Here is a 21332-nt window from a genome sequence, read left to right on the forward strand (position 1 = left end):
AGTGAGCCAAGATTGCGCCACTGCACTCCAGCCTGGGTGACAGAGTGAGACTCCGTCTCAAAAAAAAAAATGTATCAAAAAGACTCATTGGTGCAGTGGTATTTACTAGGATGCACAAAACTTTGAGCCCTGATGTCCATGACACCCTGACAGGTAGTGGGGCACAGAGAATGAGGGTCCACACATCCCGCTTCAAGTTAACTTCTTTAGCTGGCCTGGAACGTACGGGGCCACATAGCCAACAGGAATAAGGATTTTGTTTGTAAAAATAAATTGAGTAGATTTGAATGCACAGAAATTGAAATTTTTCTCTCTTTAATAGTTGAGGCTGGAAAACTTAGATCATTGTGGGGAAATGCTCTGCTTCTGTGAAATTCCTGCACAGATTGGGAGAGATTGCAGACAGCTGTCAGGTACTCCAGGGCTGTGTTTGAATCTCAGTCCTGCACGTATTACTATGGTAACTATATATATGAGACACACAATATGTAAAATTTGGGCAAATTCTCTTTCAGAGTCTTTTTCATACACTGTTGTGAAATGATCAGAATGCCTGTCTCACAGGCTTATTGTCACTAGCTACATGGTGGTGATGACTGTGGGCGTAAGGATGACTCAAGGACAGATGCAAACAAATACAATGCGGCCTCCACCCTGTTCTTGCTGAAGTAAAACAGCAATCTTCGCTGTATCCCGACTATTCTAGACAGCAGTGTCTTCCTGACCCAATTGTCCTAATAATTTTCTATTAACGAAATACTCTGTTTCCGATGCAGTCACCGTATTGTCATGATCTTCATGATTTAGCATGTGGACGTTCTGTGTCATTGCGTGAGAAGCCACTATTTCAGAGAGCGGGTTTCTCCTCTGACATTGCTTTTTGGACCTTTGCTTTTCTTCTTTTTCCCTAAAATTTCCATTTGCATTCTTAAGTATTCTTTTTTTCCCCCACTTGATTACTTTAAGCTGTGTAACTGCGAGCTTATGGATTTAGACCATTTATTTTGGCTCTGCCAGCAGATTTGATTATTGATGTTTGATTGTGGACAGAGGAGTCAGCATATTCAAAATAAGCATTAGGTGTGAGAGTTCCCCAGGTACTTCCACAGGCTGAGCCAAGAATCCAGGAGAATATTCTATTAGGCAACAGTGTTACCTGGGGTAAGGACTTTATTTCTTCTCCACCTATACCATTGGGTAAGAAGAATGGGTTAATACTCATTGATGAATGAAGTGGCATGTGAGAAGGGGAGTTTGGTAAAAAGCAACTATGACAGTGAATTTATTCAAAACAAAACAAAACGCCTGCAGTTGGGCCTCTCATTAGTTAAACATCCTTATTTGTTAGCCTTTGCACCTCCGCCTCTGTTGCTGTTTTAGAGTTAATGGTTTTCATTTTTGTGTTTTTAAAGGATTTTTAAATTTTTTTAACATTTTAAAGGTTTCCCTTTTTAAATATTTTTAAAATAACCTTTTAAAAAATGTATTCCTCTCTAGGTGCAGTCATCGGCCTTGGGTTAAGAGTACACACCCAGCTCCACACATCATACATGTAGCAGACTGGCAAATTACTAAACAGAGTAATAATTGCCCCCATTTCCTAGGGTTGTTAAGACTAAGTGAGTTGAAACAAGTAAAACCCTTTGAACATGCAAATCCATAGTGTGTGTTCAATAAGTGACAGCCATTATTATGTAAATAACTAGGGGTATTTAAATGCATAGTAATTTTGAGGCTTTCTCAATGGAGCCTTCCCTATCTCTATAGTTATGCTGTGGAAGAGTTTGAATTCTAACAATCAATGTAATTTGATTTATTCAGTGGTGAGGTCTATTTCAGGAGTGGTATTTTAACCTTCAAAGAGTTCTTAGAACCCACTTCCTTGCTGCTCCCATCACTCAGCTCTTCTAGGTTTAAGGGTTTTTCTCTGTATCTGCATTGTAATAGGGAAAGTGGAATAACAAATGATAATTACAAAAAGATTTCAGAATCTCACAGTTAAGCAGTTTACGACGGCGTCACTAACATCCCCTGCACTCCACTTTTACTCCTGAAGGTGGCGCTCCGCAAACCTGTCTGCATCTCTTCCCCACCGCACACACCCCTGACCAAAGTGAAAAGGAATGTCGGCCCCTTACCATAAGAACCTACAGAGCCGACCTGGACAGAGCAATGGCTGCTGTGTGGTCTCAGGTGGACGATGTACATTACTGGGGGGGAGATGTCAGATGACATTGGGCAACTGTTTTTCCCTTAAGCATTCCCTTCTAGTTTACAACTGCTGCTTTCAAAGTTGGAGAGATAAGGCTAGCAGGAAGAATACTCACATCTGAGGGTCCAGTACTATATATTTACATAAATTAAAATCCTATGAAATAAGCATTATCCCTATTTTAGAAATGAGGAAACTGAGACTCCAAAAGCTAAAAGCACTTACTCAAAGACAACCTCGTGATTCAATTCCCACTGTGCATGCTTTCAGAATTCTTTTTCCCACTTCAGTGTGCAAAGCAGTGCTAGGAATGGGCCCTTAGTCACCTTTGGTATGAGTTATTCTACACAAAGTTAGGTCTGAGGAATGAAACCAGTTATGCTATAAATGCACATCCTTGAACATGCTATAACTTTACCTGGGAACAGGGAGAGACTAGGAAAAATATGAACTAGTGCTGTATTTGTACTTCTTCCGTGGACCCACACACCTTCATCACTCTGCTTTCATGTACAAACACCTGCGACAACGATGTCACTTGGATTAGAGGAAAGGTTTCACTGAGATCTTCCTGTCTTGAGGCTTGTGGTGATGGGCTTGGGTTGGGACTCAGGCCAGCTGACCAGGGTTCACTGCTTAAGGCCCCAGAAAAACCCAGGGCCCGCTGCATCTGATAAGCAACAGTGGTAGCTTCTGTGTCCAAAGGAGGTTATTTCAGAGTCTGGACTCTTGTCTCCACTCTAGCATTCTTTGTAGCCCTGGAGAGTAAAAGGCAGTACATTTATTTCTAATGTTTCCAATCATGCTCAGGGACGTTCTAGGGTGTTTTTAGAGAAGGCCTATTTAGCTTTCAGACTCTTGACAATGCCCACTGCAAACACAACACCTTTTATGCTGAAGCAGCTGCCACTGGCATTTTCCTGGGCTTTGTGTTTTGCACAAATTCACCATGAGATTAAAAATAGGAAAGTTTAATTAGGTAACCAAACAGATTCCCTTCCTAGTTCCCCAGGAGAACTCAGTGAGGAACAGAGCACTGAAAGAATGGCAAGTACAATGTTTAAATGCACTTCCTGCTCTTGTCCAGAGGTCTGGGTGGGTGGGTGTCAGTGCACAGAGGGCCCCCCTTCAGCCCCTGGGGTGGGGGTGGGGGCCTGCCAGAGGCGAGGCTTTCTGTCTCAGCCTTCAAAGCCCTCTCCCCACTGCTCTCCACTTTCCAAGGATGTAATTATCATTCATTTGAATAATTCTTTCAAATATGCATGTGAAAAGATTGAGGGAGATGGCAAATACAATTTGGTAACTACATGAAAAGCTATTCAGTAAACTCTGGAGGAGATTTATGGGTTTGCTCTGTATGTTGCCAAATTAACAAGACAAGGACAAAGCACATTGTGCCATAGTGAATGCAATACACGTTAAAACCCTGCAAATTAGACAAGGAGGATTGGAGCAAGATGCCTGTTCTAGTCCAAGCTCAACTTCATTGCCTACATTGAAGGGAGGTGGGAAGCAGTGGGAGAGGCGGGAGTGGGGACTACAGGAGGCCCCTGGGCCAAGGCGGGTGTGGGTGAGGGCGCACCAGCACCAGCCTTTTTTTCTTTTTCTGTTTTTCTTTTTTTTTTTTTTTTGAGGCAGAGTCTCGCTCTGTTGCCCAGGCTGGAGTGCAGTGGCACGACCTCGGCTCACTGTACCCTCTGCCTCCCAGGTTCAAGAAAGTAGCTGGGACCACAGGTGCGCACCACCACACCCAGCCAATTTTTGTATTTTTAGTAGAGACGGGGTTTCACCATGTTGGCCAGGCTAGTCTCAAACTCCTGACCTCAAGTGATCTGCCTGCCTCAGCCTCCCAAGGTACTGGGATTACAGGCATGAGCCACCTTGTCTGGCCTAGCACCAGCTTTTACAAACCCCAGAGCCCATCCAGGCAGTACCCCTCCTGGCTCCTGCCTTCCACACCCCATCATCTCCTGGCTCTGAGTCATCCAAAAGGGTAAGCATTCTCAACTCTGCCTCCTGCTCCCCCCAGCCACGGGGTGCCTGGGGACATTGCCATCACCCTGTCAGCAGTGACTGTAGGCAGATGGGGAAAGAGGAAGATGGCAACTGACTTTAAAAGATCCTTCTCCATCTCTCTCACAACTTAATATACAGACTTGTGATACCGCTTTCCAGATTGGTAGCAGGAAATGCCAAGTGGTGAGAGGGGTGGCGCAGGGAATATTTTAATCAAGGATTACAAGGATTGAGCAACGCCAGGCTCTGGAGGCCTAGCAGGAAGTTAGAGGGGGATTGTCAGGCCACAGCTTGTGCTCCTTGAACTCCTAAGGAGCCGAAGGTGGTGGGTGCGTCCCCTAACTCAGGCCTATTCTGCTGGGCTGTAGTTCATCTGAACAGGTAGCAGTATCACCAGGCCCTTTCAGAGTCCTCTCTGCTGACCTGAAGGAACCAGCGCAACATCGCACAGTCGGCTGGCCTGCAGCCTGCCGAGGGCCAAGCACACACCACCTCCCCTTCCACCGTGACTGAAGCTTTGCCCAAAAGACCCTCTGAGAGGCTCAGAGTTTCTGGAGCCAAATGCATCTTCCAGAGAAAAGAAACACATTTCCAGAGACATCGGTTCTGTCAAGCTGTAAAGCAAAATGCCTCAGGGCAAAGTAGAAAAAGCCAAGACAAGGAGAGATGCTCATGGAGAAGAATTTCCCACCTCCATCCAGGGACAGGAACGGTGAGACTCCAACCACTCCCTGGCTGAGGCCTGAGGCCGCGACAGTGCGAACTCCTGTGGGAAGTGGTGAGGTGGTGGGGTCCAGACCCAGCTGCTAATCTGGTGCCCCCATTGCTGCACTGCACAACTTTGAGCAGGTCCTTAATCTTGAAGCTCAGCTACTTCCTCTATTGTAAAAGGTGATCTTTTAACCCACCACACAGGGTTGTGGGATGTTCAGCTCCAGTGTCTAGGACATGAGAGGTGTCAAAGACAGAATTCACTTCCCAGCTGGAGGCCTGCACCTTGGCCCCCATTCTTCCCTCTCCCTCCCAGAGGACATACGCAGCCCCCCAAATCCTCCATTCAGCCTCTGAATAGATCTCACTTTCATCACCTTTGCCTTACCTTTGTCCCTCTCCATGGCTCTGGCTGGACCTTGGCCTGGCCTGGGAGCTCTTTTGTGTGTATGTGTGTGTGTTTTTGGTAGAGACGAGGTTTGCCATGTTGGCCAGGCTGGTCTCGAACTCCTGACCTCAAGTGATCTACCTGCCTTGGCCTCCCAAAGTGCTGAGATTACAGGCATGAGCCATGGCGCCTGGCCCTGGACTTTGTTCTTTAAGAAAGCTATTGAGTTGCAAAAGTGAAATTGACTGTGTAGATCTGCCTTGTCCTTCAGTGCTCATCATGCTATGTGCCAGCCAAATTGGACCCCATCCTATTTCCCCAACCCCCATATGGCCAAGGTTTTCCTCATTAGCTCCAGCTTTGGGCTGGGATTCATTCCCTCCCAACTTCAGCGGTCGGAATCTTCCCCTCCTCTCCAGGCCAGGAAGAAAGTGTCTCCTGCTGGAGTCCCCTGTCACCAATCTCACGGCAGGTCTCACCCTACCTTCATTTCCCTGGGCCACTGTAGCAGGCAGCACACACACAGCTCTGTGGTCACCCTCGTGAAGCTGTTCCTCTAGTTCTGCTCTGTAGGGCTCCAGGCCCCTTCATCAGCCTTCTTGCAGTTTCCTCAGTCTGTGTGCATGCTCCTATCTCAGAACTTTTTTTTTTTTTGAGACAGAGTCTCGCTCTGTCCCCCATGCTGGAGTGCAGTGGTGCGATCTCGGCTAACTGCAACCTCCACATTTTTGTCATTCCCTTTGCCTGGCTTTATCCTTCCAGGTGCCGCGTGGATCCTTCTCTCACTTCGGGTATCTGCTCAAACATCACCTTCTCAGTGAAGCCGTCCTGATATTTAGAAAATCGGAGCTCCAGCCCCCCTCTTGGATGTGCCCCGTGTTATATTCCTCCACAGCATGAAACCTTCGGATGAACTGTGTGGCTCCTTTATCGCTCAGCCCGGTCCTGGGACACACACTCCATGAAGGCAGGGCCTTGGTTGATTTGTTTGCTCCGTTCACATATGATGAATGAGTGGACAAAACTGCTTCGTTGCCCCATTCCAGGTATCACCTTGGAATGTGTCTGGATCTGCCTGGATTAGAGCAGCTCAGGTGGTGGCCAGGACCCAGGCTACACACACACACGCACACCAGCTCAGGGCTGCATCTTTTTTTTTTTTGAGACGGAGTCTTGCCCTGTCACTCAGGCTGGACTACAAATGGAGCGATCTCGACTCACTACAACCTCCGCCTCCCGGGTTGAAACAATTCTCCTGCCTCAGCCTCCTGAGTAGCTGGGATTATAGGCACCCGCCACCACGCCCAGCTGATTTTTTGTATTTTTAGTAGAGACGGGGTTTCATCATGTTGGCCAGGCTGGTCTTGATCTCCTGACCTCATGATCTGCCCGCCTCGGCCTCCCAGAGTGCTGGGATTGCAGGCGTGAGCCACCGCGCCTGGCCAGGGCTGCATCTTCATGCTCCTCTAAGGTCGTAAGCTATGTGAGGTTGGCCCCTTCCCAGTATCTTCCACTGCCCTGTGCCCTGGTGGACAAGAAGTCAAGGGGCCTAGAAGAGTTGGGCAGCAGAGCCTCAGGGCTTGGCCAAGAATGGGGGCATGGCCTCTGTGCCTTCATTTTACAATGTGTGGCTTTGAAGGGTGGTCCCAGAAATGGCAATGGACAAAGGCAAGTACCAGGCTGTACAGTCCGGAGCATATCTACCAACTTCCAACAGAGCAAGGGAAGAGAGGCGTCCAAGGCCATGTTATCACACATACACCAGGTGGCTTACCAGGGCAGGGGCATTTTAAGTCAGCTTCACTGTCCTGCAGCAGTGGCCTGAAAAAAAAGGGGGCAGCTTTTATTCTGAGACATTGTTACCACCTCAGACTCAGACCCACGCACACCCTAGAGTCATCAGCAGCTCCATCAACTCCTGATGACTTGGGTACAAGGCCCCCTCACCTGGCAATCTGCACACTCCTCACCCCTCCCTGTTCCTCCCTCGGCCACCCTCTCCCATGCCTACTGTGCTCCAGGGCCAGCACAAGAGAAGGTGGGGGAGAGACACCCAGCAGCTGCTTTAGCAGCTTTCTGAGTGGAAAAAGCTGAGACTTCCAATTCTACCCTTCTCCTCTGAGCTCTCAGCGAGTGAGGACTACTGAGCTCCACAGATTCCTTGCCGCAGTGCTGGGTGCCAAGGGGTGGAGAAGAGGTGGAGCTCCAGGAGGGCAGAGACGCCTTCCAGCCACTCATTCTGCAGCATCTCCAGTGCCCAGGACTTTGAGGAGGGTCAGAAATATTTGTTGAATGAATGTGGCCGGGCATAGTGGCTCATGCCTGTAATCCCAGCACTTTGGGAAGCCAAGGTCCTTGGATTGCTGGGCTCAGGAGTTTGAGACCAGCCTGGGCAACATGGCAAAACCCCGTCTCTACTGAAAATACAAAAACTAGCCGGGTGTGGTGGCGCACACCTGTAGTCCCAGCTACTCGGGAGGCTGAGGTGGGAGGATGGTTTAAGCCTGAGAGGTGGAGGTTGCAGTGAGCTGAGATCTTGCCACGGTACTCCAGCCAGGGTGACAGAGCCAGCCCCTGTCTCAAACAACAACAACAACAACAACAACAACAACAACTTATTGAATGAATGAATAGGAGAATGGTAATTCTCTTGGGTAATCCTGTTCCTCATTGCCATGGGCAATGGTTTCTCAGAACTTGTACCAAGTCTCTTCATTTCTGCCTTTAGGGAAACTTTTGACAACCATCCCTCAAGGCCAGGTGAGCAGGCTGTCCGGGGTAACAGGACATATGAATAGCATTGCTGCATTTAATTAAACCAGGAGGAACTGAAGATGAGTTCTGAGCATCTACGGATTCTATGTATTTGGGGAGGAACAAAATAAAATATCTATGTTACAGAGAGCAAATCATTCTTTTACAGGTGTCAGAATTGAAATCCAGGGAGGCTAAATGATTTGCCCAAAGTCATGCAGCAGAAAATGGCACAGTTGGCCTTAGAATGCGACTCATCTCAAACCAATGCTAGGCACAGCCAGACCACAGGAGTCAGCCCACTGTGAGGACAGTGAAGGGTGATGACTCAAGCTTGCTAATGTGGGTTACCCGCACCTTGGTTCAACCACCAACTAAAAAACAGCCACTGATGAAGAAATATGGTGGGTACAGGGTGCAGCAGACCTGAGTGTACACACTCAGGACCTGCCAGCTCCTCTCAGAGGTGGCGATGCAGCCCAGTGCCCAGTCTACGTGGAGGGAGGAGCACTCCAGGTGAGAAGCTCTACTTGGCTTGCCATCTGCTATTAATATATGTATATCTGTATCGACAGATACTAGAAAAGTTCTTGCTCTGTCACCCAGGCTGGAGTACAGCGGCACAATCACAGCTCACTGCAGCTGCAAACTCCTGGGCTCAAGTGATCCTCCCACCTCAGTCTCCTAAATAGCTGGGACTACAGGTACACGCTACCAGCCCAGCCAATTTATTTTTCTGTAGAGAAAGTGTCCCACTATGATGCTCAGACAGGTCTCCAACTCCTAGTCTCAAGCGATCCTTCTGCCTCCGCCTCCCAATGTGCCGGGATCACAGGCATAAGCCACTGTACCCAGACTATCTGCTATATTTTTAAGGCTGGTGAAGCCATTACAAATAACACTCAGATGACCTTTTTTCTCTGCCACTGCTCTATTACCTGGTCACTTCTGTCCCTCATTTCTCCTAGAGTCATCAGGCCCACTGAAGGGGCCAGGGCAGCAGGACTCAGTCCGTCACCAAGCCTGGCTTTAGGCCACCATGATTGTTTTCCCCAGAGTTGCAATTCAGCAGGAGTAGGCAAGACCTACGCCAGCTGAAATGGCACCCTGGACTACAGGGCTCTGGCCACACTTCTATCGATGCTTAGGACTGGGCCGTGCTTTGTGTTGGGAGGGCTGTCCTGTGCATTGTAGGATGTTTTCCAGCATCCCAGGCCTATCCCTGCTAGATGTCAGTGCCACACACACCCAAATCTCAGCAATCACAAACATCCCCAGACATGTCCCCTGGAAGACCACTGGTGTGCAAGATACAGATACTGTAGAATAACAGGAGGGAGAGGGAGCACGTGAGAGCCCAAGGGCAGAGGGGATGATAGAACAATCTGGCGCTGGAGACGGAGCTGATCTGAGCACTGTGGCAGCAACAGGGATGTTCACCAAATCTTCCCTTTGCTATCCTGCCTTTCCCATCCCCCTTGTAGCCAAGAGAACTCGCTATATGACTAGCTCTGACCATGAAATATTGGCAGAAGAGACAGGTGTCATTCCCAAGCCCAGGCGGTGAACAGCCCTGTGGGGTTCTCCAGCCTCTGTCTCCCTGACATGGTGCCTAAGAGGTCATATGTTCCTCCTGGTGTAGGGAAATCCAGGTCCCTGAGGGACTGTGCAGAACAAGATGCCCCCAAATGAACAGAGAGCAAGGCACGGGCCTCTAAGGTGTAAGCCTTGCAGGGTGGGTGGTAGAGCCTCACCTGCTCTGACTGATGGAAATGGGCAGAGGGAAGAAGGGAAACCCCTTCTGATGGGGGTGGGAGGCCTGAAGGAAGCCCTGGAGATGGGAAAGTCCTAGAGGGAACTGGCTCTACTGGAACAGCCACACTGTGCCAGGAAGTTGCAAAAACTTGTTGCAGGTGAGAGGCGGGGTGTGCAGCGGGCAGCCCACTCACAGAGGCTGGAGTGAAGGATGTGTGGTCAACAACACGGATGATCAGAAGAGAGACATTTTTAGGAATTCATTGCGTTTGTGGAGTAAAAGAAAGCAGACATGACACATAGAACCTGCTGAATGATGTCAGTTATATAAAGTGCAAGCCAGATAAAACATATCTACCTGTTAGAGTTTGAGACGGTGCTGACCTTGGAGGGAGGGCTAGGGCCTGAGAAAAGCACTAGGGATGTCTGCGGGGACGCACACTCTGCTCTGGCCTTCTCCTGAATCCACTGGCATTCATCACACGGTTCCCTAACCTGCAAATGTTTGTACTTTTACACTTCAATGACAAGTCATTAAAATCCACTAGCTCCATCATTATTAAAAAGTCTTTATTTGTGCACAGTGCTGTACAAGGTTTTATCCAAGGAGAACTGAGCATGTCTCAAACTCTGTTTTAAAATAGCAATTTCAGGGCTGATGTACAGCTGCTGTTGACTCATCTTGCTTTCTGCATAGAACAGAAATGAGGATAATCCATAATCATTTGTTTCTCCCCAAGGCCGTGGGCTAGAAGAGGATATTGATTTGTAAGAATTACTCATGCTGACCGAGGACTGTTTGCCAGCCCCAGGTTAGCAAAGGAGGCCCAGCTGACTCAGACAGCCTTGAGAACATTGGGTTCTTCTGGAGTTTGAGGGAACAATAACAGAATGCCTTCTCTTAGCCAAGTGTTCCTTGGGTCTTCAGTGTGGTCTCCAGTCCACAGCCTCAGTTTCACTTGGGAACTTGTCTGAAATGCAAATTCTTGGGCCCCACTGCTGACATGCTGAATCAGAAACTCTGGTAGCGGAGCCCAGCATGTGTGTTTTCACAACTCCTGCAGGCAGTTCTGCTGCACATTCGAGTGAGAACCACGGGCTAAATCCATTGAGAAACAAAGCAAAAGAATAAGGCCGTGAAGCTGTCAGACCACCTTCATCCTTGATAAAGCTAGCACTAGAGAATGTGGGCTTATGCCTGTGGCGACTGGGCTTTCTAATACTGAACCCCAGACTTGCCCCTCCCAGGTGGGAGCCTGGCCTCTGTGAAACTATGGCATGGAAGAGCATACTATGGCGTGGAGGTGCTTATGCTTCCTGCAGACAGCTCATTCCCCAAAGGAAAATCCGGGAACAGGACTGGGCTACAAACCCACCAGTCAAGCAACTCATCCCACCTGCCTGGAAACAAATGAGTGGACCACCAGGGAAAGGGTATGGTGCTGACTGATGACTGATGCATCCACACTGGAGGAGGGAAGCCCCCCCAAACCAATGCATTTCCTAAGTATTAGTGACTAGCTTCCCCGCTTTGTGTTACTACACCCATCAGCTTTGGGCTTACACAGTTGGGAATAGAACTTGACCAGGACTGACATCTGATAGTTACAGAAGCACTCTTCATGGGTCACTGCCCAGCTTGACGGGTGTGGGCAATTCACGGGTGAAGAAAAGTGGGTTTTTGTTCTGAGACTTCAGCTTCCCATCAGAGCATCCCAATGATAAACACACACTGCAGTCTTTCTGCCCTGTGCAGAAGAGAGCCAAGAAGAAATCCAGCCAACAGGGCATGAAAAGTGAGAGCCGAGTATGTTCTGTTTCCTCAGAAAGATTTTGACGAGGTGGTGCTTTGACCTGTCATTATCTTAATGCATTTTTTGGTATCTGAACATAGGCAATCTTCATCACTCGTTTTTTTCCCCGCAAGATGGTGAATTACAGGCTTCTAGCATGCCTCAGCCACTTGGAAATAGCAAAATAGTGCATAAAGATCAATTCTGTGAGCTTTAAGATGGAAAATGGGAATCCATCAGCACAACAAAAGACACCCCAGATCCCAAGGAGAAGGTAGGCAGGCAGCCCCCATGATGGCACCCAGCCAATAAAAGTGAGTGACGCCCCAGAACCTAGGAGGGTCAGAGAGTCTCTCATGGCCCATCTTTCCGCAGGGGTTCCATACAACCCAGGCCAGGGGAGAGCATTTCATTTCTCCCAAGCCCTGGAGCTGACTTACGAAGCAGCTTGGACACGGAAAAGTGGCAGATATTTTCCCAGACCCGGGATCAAGAGAAGGATGCCACTTTTAATCCAGGCTCATACAAAGTCAGTCATTCTTTGGTGACCCTGGCAGTGTAGCCATGCAGGCATTTTAGTCTCAGGTTAGAGATTGGAGCATTTGCTCTGGAGCAGGGTAGGGCCCTCCACAGCCAGAACTGGGCAGCAAATGTGGAAGGTGTCCCAGCAGTAGGCACTGGAACTGTGCTCTCCTCTGTCACAGGCTTGGAGTGGGAGGAGGACTGCCACGGCCACAGTTTCTCCTGGGCAAAAAGATTTGTAGTCAGAGCCAACTTGGCACCCTGGAACTGTCTGCATGTGTAATTGCTGGGTGCCTTAGAGATCGTGGCACAGCAGGGCCCTCTCTACTCTACCCCCAGACATATCTCCAGGTATTTGGAGCAGCTGCTCACCTGAACTAACAGCCTGAACTGCTCCAGTCTTCCTTAGTGAGTCCTTGGTGTAGCGGGGCCCTCTTTGCTCCACACTCAGGGAGACCTCCAGGCATTTGGAGCACCTGCTCCCAGGGATTAGCAGCCTGGATCACCCCATCCTTCCTGTATGGAGTTTGTGGTGCAGGAGGCGCTCTCTTTGCTTCATGCCCAGGCAGATCTCCAGGCATATAGAGCACCTTCCTACCCAGATAGCCTGAGTTACTCCACCCTTCCTGAGCAGAGATCATGGTGCAGGGGGCCATTTTTGATCCTCCAGGCAGATCTCCAGCAATCTGGAGCACCCACTCACTCTCCTAGAGCAGGAGTTTAGGATGCCCCCACTCCCTGTGCAGAGAACTTGGAGCTGAGAAGTTTCCCAGCTCCATACCTAGGCACACCTCTGGGTGCTTGATGGCTGCCCATTGGACCTCTTCCTCTGCACTGGTGCTTATGCTTGCCATTAGGGGACCTGTAAGCAGTCCTTCCCAGTCCAGCCCCACTTATCTTGGTCCTGTCCACCCACCCATCTTGGTCTCCCCTTCCGGGGGTTGAGCAGGGAGCTCGGACCATGGTGCACTGCACAGATCAACCCATTGCCTGAGGAAAAAAGAGAGCTTCTTCCAGTAACAAGGATCAAGTATACACCCATCTGTGTTGGCTGCAGCTGGCTTTTACCCAAAAGTGCCATCCACTGGCCTGTAGATCAAACCACACTGCCCAATATAAAACCTGCCAACAGAAGTGCATAGGGCTATTCATAAAAAGAACAAAAGAATGGCATTGGCCGGGCATGGTGGCTCATGCCTGTAATCCCAGAACTTTGGGAGGCCGAGGCAGGCAGATCACTTGAGGTCAGGAGTTCAAGACCAGCCTGGCCAAGATGGCGAAACCCCATCTCTACCAAAAATACAAAAATTAACCAGGCATGGTGGTGCGCCCTTGTGATCCCAGCTACTCGGGAGGCTGAGGCAGGAGAATCACTTGAACCCAGGAGGCAGAGGTTGCAGTGAGCCAAGATCACACCACTGCACTCCAGCCTGGGCAACAAGAGCGAGACTCTGTCTCAAAATAATAATAATAATAATAATAATAATAATAATAATAACAACAACAACAATAATAATGGCATTCACAGCAACCTGGATGGAGCTGGAGACCATTATTTTAAGTGAAATAACTCTGGAATGGAAAAGTGAACATCGTATGTTCTCACTTATAAGTGGGAGCTAAGCTATGAGGATGCAAAGGCATAAGAATGATACAATGGACTTTGGGAACTTGGGAGGAAGGATGGGAGGGGGGTGAGGGATAAAAGACTACATATTGGGTAACAGTGTACACTGCTCGGGTGATGGGTGGACCTAAATCCCAGAAATCACCACTAAAGAACTTATTCGTGTAACCAAACACAACTAACAGGCTAACAGGGAGCTTCTCAGCAGAAACCTTACAAGCCAGAAAAGACTGGGGGCTTCTTATGGCATTCTCAAAGAAATTCCAACAAAGATGCTATATCCTACCACACTAAGCTTCATAAGCAAAGAAGAAATAACCTCTTTTATAGACAAGCAATCACTAAGAGAATTTTTTTTACCACCAGACCAGACTTATAAGAGATCCTTAAGGGTGTTCTAAACATGGAAATGAAAAAACAATACCTATCACCACAAAACACTCTTATATACATGGCTCACAGACCCTATAAAGCAACCACACAATAGAAACTACAAAATAGCTAGCTAATAACTTCACGATAGGATCCAAACCTCACATATCAACGTTAACATTGAATGTCAATGTTCTGAATGCCCCACGTAAAAAGCACAGAGTGACAAATTAGATTTAAAAAAAACCAAAGACCCATACATCTACTATCTTCAAGAGACCCACCGACATTTAATGACACCCATAGGTTCAAAGTAAAGGGTTGGAGGAAGATCTATCATGCAAATGGAAAATAAACGAGAGCAGGAGTCAATAGTTTTATATCAGATAAAACAAACTTTAAATGAACAACAGGTAAAAAAAAAAAAAAAAAAAAGACAAGGGCATTACATAATGACAAAGGGATCAATTCAACAAGAGACTTAATTATCCTGAACATATATATGCACCCAACATTGGAGCATCCAGCTTAATAAAACAAGTACTTCTGGACTATGAAAATACTTAGCCACACAATAATTGTGGGGTCCTTTAACACTCCACCAACGGCATTAGATCATCAAGGCAGAAAACTAAAAAATTTTGGACTTAAATTTGACATTTGACCAATGGGGCCTAATAGACAGCTACAGACTATTCTACCCATCAGTCACAGAATATACATTCTTCTCATCTACATACAGAAAATACTGTAAGATTGACCACACGCTCAGCCAAAAAGCAAGTTTCAATAAATTAAAAAACCTGAAGTCATGCCAACCATACTCTAGAACTACAGTGGAAGAAAAACAGTACAAAGAAGATCTCTCAAAACCACACAATTACATGGAAATTAAACAACTGCTCCTGAATGACTTTTCAGTAAACAATGAAATTAAGGCAGGAATCAAAAAAATTCTTTTGGCCAAGTGTGGTGGCTCATGCCTGTAATCCCACCACTTTGGGAGGCCGAGGCGGGCAGATCACCTGAGTTCAGGAGTTCAAGACCAGCCTGACCTACATGAAGAAACCCCATCTCTACTAAAAATACAGAATTAGCCAGGTGTGGTGGCACATGCCTATAATCCCAGCTACTTGGGAGGCTGAGGCAGGAGAATCGCTTGAACCCAGGAGGCAGAGGATGTGGTGAGCCGAGATCGTGCCATTGCACTCCAGCCTAGACAACAAGAGCGAAACTCCATCTCAAAAAAAAAAAAAAATTATTTGGAATACATGAAAACAGAGACACACATACCAAAATTTCTGTGATGCAACAAAAGCAGTGTTAAGAGGAAAGTTTATAGCACTAAATGCCTACTTCTTTGGAAGGCCAAGGTGGGTGGATTACTTGAGGTCAGGAGTTCGAGACCAGCCTGGCCAACATGGTGAAACCCCGTCTCTACTAAAAATACAAAAATTAGACGGGCATTGTGGTGCGTGCCTGTAATCCTAGCTACTCAGGAGGCTGAGGCAGAATTGCTTGAACCTGGGAAGCAGAGGCTGCAGTAAGCCGGAGGCTGCAGTGAGCCAAGACTGTGCCACTGCACTTCAGCCCAGGTGATAGAGAGCAAGCCTCCATCTTAAATAAATAAATAAATATAAATGCTTACATCAAGAAGATGGAAATATCTCAAATTAACAATCTAACATCATACCTACAGGAACTAGAAAAACAAGAACAAACTAACCCCCAAACTAGCAGGAGAAAAGAAATAACTAAAATCAGAGCAGAACTGACATTGAGACCCAAAAATCCTTACAAAAGATCAACAAAACCAAAAGTTGGTTATTTGAAAGAATAAAAATAATCAATAGACCACTACCTAGATTAATAGAAAAAAGAGATGTGATCCAAATAAGCACAATCAGAAATGAGAAAGGTGACATTACAACTGATCCCACAGAAATACAAAAGATCTTCAGAGACTATTATCAACACATCTGTGAGCACAAACTAGAAAATCAAGAGGAGATGGATAAATTCTTGGATGCACATAACCTCCCAAGATTGAATCAGGAAGAAATCGAAACTCTGAATAGAGCAGTATCAAGTTCCAAAATTGAATCAGTAATAAAAAACCCAGCAGCCAAGAAAAGCTCTAGACCAGATGGATTCACAGCTGAATTCTACCAGATGTACAAAGAAAAGTTAATACCAATTCTACTGAAACTATACCCAAAAATTGAGGAAGAGGGAATCCCCCCTAACTCATTCTATGAAGCCAGCACAACCCTGATACTAACACCTGGCAAAGACACAACAAAAAAAGAAAACTACAGACTAATATCCCTGATGAACACAGACACAATATCCAAAACAAAATATCAGCAAATCAAACCCAGTTAATTCACCATGATCAAGTCAGCTATATTACTGGGATGCAAGGCTGGTTTAAGACACACAAATCAATAAATATGATTCACCAGATAAACAGAAATAAAAACAAAAATGATATGATTATCTTAACAGATGCAGAAAAATCTTTTGATAAAATCCAATATCCCTTCGGGATAAAAACCTTCAACAGAGTAGGCATTAAAGGAACATATCTCAAAATAATAAGAGCCATCTATAACAAACCCACACTGAACAGGCAAAAGCTGGAAGGATTCCCCTTACGAACAGGAACAAGACAAGGATGCCGACTCTTACCACACCTATTCAGCATAGTACTTGAAACCTTAGCAAGAGCAATCAGGTGCCAGGCGCAGTGGCTCACGCCTGTAATCCCAGCACTTTGGGAGGCCAAGGCAGGTAAATCACCTGAGGTCATGAGTTCAAGACCAGTCTGGCCAACATGGCGAAACCCCATCTCTACCAAAATTACAAAAATTAGCCAGGTGTGGTGCTGTGTGCCTGTAGTCCCAGCTACTCAGGAAGCTGAGGCAGGAGAATAGCTCGAACCTGGGAGGTGGAAGTTGTAGCGAGCCGAGATCATGCCACTGTACTCCAGCCTGGGTGACAGAGGAGACTCTGTCTCAAAATAAAACAAAAATTAAAATAAATCATAGATGATCCAAACAAAGCGAAAAACATTCCATGCTTATGGATAGGAAGAATCAATATTATTAAAATGACCATACTGCCCAAAGCCATTTACAGATTCAATACTATCCCTATCAAACTACCAAGGTCATTTTTCACAGAATTAGAAAAAGCTATTCTAAAATTCATATTGATCCAAGAAAGAGCCCAAATAGCCAGAGCAATCCAAAGCAAAAAGAACAAAACCAGAGGCATCACATAACCCAACTTCAAACTATACTGTAAGGCTGCCATAACCAAAACAGCATGATATGAGCATAGAAACAGACACACAGACCAATGGAACACAGTAGAGAACCCAGAAATAAAGCTACACACCTACAACCATCTGATTTTTGACAAAGTTGACAAAAATAAGCCGCGGGGAAAGGACTCCCTATTTAATAAATGGTGTTGGGATAACTGGCTATCCATATGCAAAAGAATGAAACTAGACCACTACCTTTCACCATATACAAAAAGTAACTCAAGCTGGATTAAAGATTTAAATGTAAGACCTCAAATTATAAAAATTCTAGAAGAAAACCTGGCCCTAGCAAAGAATTTATGGCTAAGTCCTCAAAAGCAATTGCAGCAAAAGCAAAAATTGACAAGTGGAACCTAATTTAACTAAAGAGCTTCTGCACAGCAAGAGAAACTATCAATAGAGTAAGCAGACAATCTGCAGAATGGGAGAAAATATTCTCAAACTATGCTTCTCACAAAGGTTTAATATTCAGAGTCTCTGAAAAATTTAAATCATTCAAGAAGCAAAAAACAAATAACTCCATTAAAAAGTAGGCAGAGGACATGAACAGACACTTCTCAAAAGAAGATACAAGCAACGACAAACATATGAAAAAATGTTCCACATCACTAATTACCAGAGAAATGCAAATCAAAACCACAATGAGATACCATCTCACAGTAGGCTGAGTGGTTAGTATTGAAAAGTCAAAAAAAAAACAACAGATGCTGGTGAGGTGTGGAGAAAGAGAATTCTTATACACTGTTGGTGGGAATATAAATTAGTTCAGCCACTGTGGAAAGCAGTTTGGAGATTTCTCAAAGAACTTAAAACAGAGCTATCATTTGACCCAGTAATCCCATCACTGGGTATATATTCAAAAGAAAAGAAATCACTCTACCAGAGAGACACATGCACTTACATGTTCACCACAGCAGTACGCACAATAGCAAAGATACGGAATCAACCTAGGTGCCCATCAACAGTGGACTGGATAAAGAAAATATGGTACATATACACCATGGAATACTATGCAGCCATAAAAAAGAATGAGATCATGTCCTTTACAGCAACATGAATGCAGCTGGAGGCCATTATCCTAAGCAAATTAACATAGGAACAGAAAACCAAATACCACATATTTTCACTTATAAGTGGGAGCTAAACATTGAGTACACGTGGACATTAAGATGGGAATAGACACTGGGGACTACTAGAGATGGGAGAGAGGGTTGGGGGCAGGGGTTGAAAAACCACCTATTGGGTAGTATGCTCACTACCTGGGTGACAGGATCATTCATACCCCAAACCTCAGCATCATGCAATAAATTCATGTAACAAACCTACACATGTACACCCTACATCTAAAATAAATCTTGAAATTACAAAACAAAATAGAATAAACTATTTTCTCCTCTCAACTGCACATTTTTGCCATCTAATGACCTTCCTGTTTAACATGAAAATGCTACTCCTTTCCCTTTTCCAAAGAAGACACTCTAAGAACAAAAAGAACCTTAGAAATCATTTAGTCCAAACACCTCATTTTACAGCAGAGGAATCGGAGGCCCTGAGAGTTGGAGTGACTTGTCCAAATTCCAACTACTAATTAGTGGCAGAGCCGCAGCAAATGCCCAGGTTTTAACACCCACAGGCTGAAAACTCTCAATCCTTCACAGCTTCATAAACCAAACTTTTGATTATACAGCATTATCTCTAATTGGGATTCTCTCTTACTGCATTATAAACCGAAGCAATTGGTAATTTGTCCCATACATTTTATAATAACGTCCCTTCATATCACCAGTCCTGGCTAGAAAAACCCATATGTAGAAAAGGTTTTTGCCCAGTGCATTGCACAGGAATTAGCTGTTGAAGGCAGCGGCCCACGCTGTGCCCTCTTTATCTTTTGACCTGGAGCCTCAGGTTCCCTGATATATCTATTAAAAGGTGAGAGTAAGAACAGATGTGGCACAACTCTTCAGAGTTACTTGTTCAATGTTTTAAAGAGCTTGACAGATGATTTCCTCAATTCTCTTCCAGACTATATTTTTTAATACACAAAAAGTAATCTTGCAAGAGCTGTTTGCCCCTGCCATAGGGTAACAATAGGCTGGAGTGCAGTGGCGCAATCCTGACACACAGTAACCTCCGCCTTCCGGGTTCAAGCGATTCTCCTGCCTCGGTCTCCCGAGCAGCTGGGACTACAGGCACCTGCCACCACACCAAGCTAATTTATGTATTTTTAGTAGAGACGGGGTTTTGCCATGTTGGCCAGGCTGGTCTGGAACTCCTGACCTCAACTGATCCGCCCACCTCAGCCTCCCAAAGTGCTGGGATTACAGGGGTGAGTCACTGCACCCAGCCGGATATTACAACTTTTCGTTTCTTGCATTCCCAGGTCTTATGACTGAATGATTTTATGCCAACTTCCACTTATAATCAAGGAGAGGACTGAGAAACCATAATTTGATAAGAAACCACAACTATGTGGTTATCCTTTAAGTTATAAAAGTGCCTGATAACCAAAGATTTCACATAAATTACAAGAGACCACTTTGGGAACAAATATTCCTTGATATTAGACAAACAATATTGTATCTGCCTAGTGTCACCTGTAGGAGGAGTTTCTCTCTAAAATAACTAGACTTAATATCCTTGAAAAACATCAGTGATGGAAAATCCTATGTCATGTTGGCATATTTTGTGGGGTTTTTCAGAAAATCTTTAAGGGGTACCTTCGTGCCCAGCAAATACCTGTCAAATAATCACAGCACAACATGCTCTTGAAGGCTGTAAGAGTGACTTTTTTTTGTTGTGTTTTGTTTTGTTTTGTTTTGTTTTGTTTTGTTTTGTTTTGTTTGAGACAGGATCTTGCTTTGTTGTCCAGGCTGGAGCGCAGTGGTGCGATCTCAGCTCACTGCAACCTCCACCTCCCGGGTTCAAGCGATTCTCCTGCCTCAGCCTCCCGAGTAGCTGGGACTACAGGCACACACCACCATGCCCAGGGGGGTTTCACCAAGTTGGCCAGGATGGTCTCGCTCTCTTGACCTCGTGACCTGTCCACCTCAGCCTCCCAAAGTGCTGGGATTACAGACATGAGCCACCGTGCCCAGCCAGAGTGACTGTTAATGCAGCTGACTCATGTCACAAACTGTCACCCAATCCTCTAAGCTTCAGTCCTTGGACATTCAAAACACCTCAAAGTGCCAGGACTAGTGCCATCTTATGAATTAATAATGCTGCTTCACGTCCCAGCTCTGCCACTGAACTCTCCTCAACCCTCTTTCTCCAAACACTGGCCAGGTCCGAAGTAACTGAAATCAGAGAAGATGGGAAGCTGAGATGGGGCAGGCAAGCGATATTCACCGCCTACCACCAGGATGCAGAATCAAGTGCGCAGTACGGCTCAGGCTGATGTTAGAATATATTTATTGCTACATTTATATACAATTATACAAACAGCCCAGACAGGAAAGAAATGTTGCATCGATTTCTGCAGATTCCACCAACATGTGCACAGAAATGGAGCTGTTCACCACTGAGTTTGCTCTTGGATTGAAGCCAAATATAAGTCACATACATTTTTTTGAAAAAGTGGGAAATTCTTGGAAATCCTGTCCATAGATTCTTCCTTACAAGCTAGTCATGCAGAAAAAAGTGGGTTCTCATAAGCTGATGCCTTCCAGCATGTTTGGGGGATAGAGTCTTGAAGATGGGGTGCAGTAGATGCTGGCTTGGGACTGCAGGGTGCCGTGCGAAGTCCCAAGTCCTGGCCCATCTTGCTAAGGTCTGTCTTTAGGAAAGGCAATTGAGAGGGGTCTGGAGAGAAAGAGAATAGCAAGAAAGGGAAATCCAACAGTAAACTGAGA

At 45.9% G+C, this 21332-nt stretch overlaps 1 protein-coding gene across 1 annotated transcript in view; it reads right to left on the reverse strand.

Annotated features, from left to right (window-relative positions):
* Nucleotides 1-7106: 7106 nt before the first annotated feature.
* The window catches only part of RDX (radixin), a 114396-nt gene continuing 100170 nt past the window's right edge, over nt 7107-21332 (reverse strand). The window contains exon 16 of the mRNA XM_063784493.1: nt 7107-7148. The gene's annotated coding sequence lies outside the window, so the exon portion shown is untranslated. The remainder of the gene's footprint in view (nt 7149-21332) is intronic.

Source organism: Pan troglodytes, chromosome 9, assembly GCF_028858775.2.
Source record: "Pan troglodytes isolate AG18354 chromosome 9, NHGRI_mPanTro3-v2.0_pri, whole genome shotgun sequence".
NCBI lineage: Eukaryota > Metazoa > Chordata > Mammalia > Primates > Hominidae > Pan > Pan troglodytes.